Source organism: Culex quinquefasciatus, chromosome 3 (genome assembly GCF_015732765.1).
Source record: "Culex quinquefasciatus strain JHB chromosome 3, VPISU_Cqui_1.0_pri_paternal, whole genome shotgun sequence".
In the NCBI taxonomy this organism is placed as follows: domain Eukaryota; kingdom Metazoa; phylum Arthropoda; class Insecta; order Diptera; family Culicidae; genus Culex; species Culex quinquefasciatus.
Window position 1 is genome coordinate 145025224 of NC_051863.1, and position 2873 is coordinate 145028096.

Below are 2873 nucleotides of genomic sequence, written 5' to 3' on the forward strand. Positions count from 1 at the left end.
ACCACTTCCTTCTTCATGCCTCTTCTCTCAACCTTGCAATACTCCCGAACGAAGCAATTTTCTTTGGAACCTATTTTCCGCTTGAAAACTGATGCGATTAAAAGAGGATTATCCGCCACAATTTGGAAGAGAAATCATTCCGATTTGTTTTAATTGACAGTTTTATGGGATTCTGGGAAGCCATCCACCCATCCCGGGAAGGATAAGGAACTGCACAAGGTGAGGGTGTGAGGAACGACTTGGACACAACGGGGGGAGTGGGTTTGCCCCCACCTCCGGGGGATATAAATTGAATTCCCATTTGCTAATTAATCGATGGAGATTATTGTAACGTTCGTTTGGATGTTTCATTCTTAGAATTGGAAGAGGAAAAACAAGAATTCTTTTTATATAGACAGGATATTATTACTAATGGTGTTTTCAAATAACAATACCAAATGTTAGTGAACCACTTGACAAATTATTTTTTTAAATAATATTTTTCACCGCGATTACGAATATTTTAATTTCAATATCTATTTTAAGTTCCTTGTCACGGAAGTGAAAAATACCTTGTTATTAGATGTTTATTCGTGTCTTTGAGTATAATTTACTGTAAATTTACTTGGAATATTAACGCCTTTTTTTTTTAAATAAAGCTGCTACAAAATTACAAAAAAATTATTCAATTTAAAAAAGATCGAAATTGACTTTATAGCTGTCGGCCACTATTGCTAGTACCAACCACTAGTGGCTTCCTTTTAACTACAAAGACTTCGCCGCCCTGGGCTCCTACACGGAGAAAAAAGCGTTCCGGAATTCGTGAACAATGTACCACGAAATCGGGAACAGCGTGATATTCTACGGTACGAAAACGTACCATGAACACTTTCCATGAACTAATCGCAAATCATGCACACTTGTTCACGCTGCTAAGCTTTTCAAATCCCCTAAACATTTTGATATCGATGAGCTTTAAGTTTACAAGCAATTTCACAGCGCCATCTGCATATCGTTCGATACTGTAATGAAGCTTTCAACCTGCCATCTAGCGGTGGGTTACGAAAGCTTTGCGCTTCCAGAATGTTCTTATCTAAAAGAAAACTTTTTTCAAAACAAAAAAAAACAAGAAAACTAAGTTTTTCTTTATTCACAACATTACTAATGTTTACAGTGCAGATTCTTATGATAAATTTTCACAATGATATTCACTCAAATTTCCTTGCGCTTGTGAAGCTGAAATCTGCTCTCCGCCGAAGATTCTCCCAACAGCGGATGCCTGCTTCCGGATTCAGGTTGCTAGCCAGCTTGATCTTACAATTTCGTTGAGTTTGAAAACAGACCAGTTCCACTCTTGCCTGGTCATCGCCGCGTCCTTGGGGGGAAAACACACTTCGAAATGCCAACGCCCAATTTCGGAATTTGTGACGGCTGACCACAACCTGGAACGCCGGGAGTAATTGCGTTTTGTCCTGCAAAAAAGCTGAAATTAGCATACACAATACTCAAATAAACAAATAACTTACCATTTACACTCAATCCTTGACCGTCGGAATGATTCCCAAGGCCGACAATGGCCAATGTTCCAAAAAAATATGATCCATTTTAGCTGGAAACCCGGAAACTTTGACACTGAATCTAGTTTCAACATGTTTTGTTGCTAGGCGCTATCGACTAAACTTTTTTCGGGGACGTGCAGTGATAACGAGACGCGCAAACAGAACACCGTGCAGATATTCCGTTACGATTTAAAAATATATAAAATGAAAAGTTTATTATTTAATTAAATTGTATTTAATTTATACACATCTTTATAAAAAAGTTATAATATTTTTAAAATACAATTAATTCCAATTTATTGTTATTGTGGGCGTCAATAATTAGAGTTCGAGCGCGTTGATATCTCGATTTGTTTATTAAGTTCTATAAACAAATGTAAACATTAAAATATGTACCAGCCAGCTAAACAATAATGTGCAGTGTGCTAGTGTAGGTGAGATTGGGCTCAGATAAAGTTATCTACGTGCGCATGTATTGCGTGTACGTACACTAAAAAAAATATGTTATATTGAGTCATAACGATAAAGTTTATTTTCCTGAGTACAATGACCCTTTAAAAGACCCCAAAGGATTTAAAATGGATTTTTAATTGAATTTTAAAAAAATAACTTAATGGTCCTTCTTGACAGAAAAGGTCCTACTTGACAGCTCGTTCCAAGGGGACCATAGTTTATCAATCGAATAAATGTTGTCTTGTCAATATTTGTTTTGCATTAAAATAAAAAAAACAACAACAAAAAATGACAAGACAACATTTTACAATGGATTAACTATGGTCCCATTCAAACAAGTTGTCAAGTAGTATGCTTTATGGCAAGAAGAGCCATGAAGCTAATTTTTGAAAATTGAATCAAAAATCCATTATAAAAAGGGTCATTGTAATCAAAATACTAACCTAAATATTTTGATTTTGAAATACCGTTGTACGTCTTTAACCGATCTGTGTTCCCAACATTATAAATTACCTAAAAGAATATAAAGTTTGTATTTGATTTCAAATACATCGAGAAGAACTATACAATGTATTCTGAATAGTTTACAACGGTTTTATAAGGTTTCCCAATGAAAATTGATTTTTTGTAAATTGTTTTTGATCCAAAAACTTTAATAAAAATTTGCAGAACCAATGAACTTTTTAAATGCACTGGTATCCTACTAACTTTATTAACTTTATTTTTGAAACTTATAAATGTCTAAGTACAGAGCAAGTATTTGTAATGCAATCATGGCCAATCATGGGAAACTATTTATGAAATTTTTGAAAACCATGCAAATATTATGAAGACACCGACAAATTTATAAACTAAAGTCAATAAAAACACATTTCTCTTCAA

At 34.4% G+C, this 2873-nt stretch overlaps 1 long non-coding RNA gene across 1 annotated transcript; it reads right to left on the reverse strand.

Annotated features, from left to right (window-relative positions):
• Window positions 1-1102: 1102 nt before the first annotated feature.
• On the reverse strand, window positions 1103-1661 carry LOC119770447. Its single transcript, XR_005278827.1, has 2 exons — window positions 1506-1661; window positions 1103-1451 (listed from the first exon to the last, which is right to left on the reverse strand). It is a non-coding gene; the product is annotated as an uncharacterized LOC119770447 (long non-coding RNA).
• Window positions 1662-2873: the final 1212 nt, after the last annotated feature.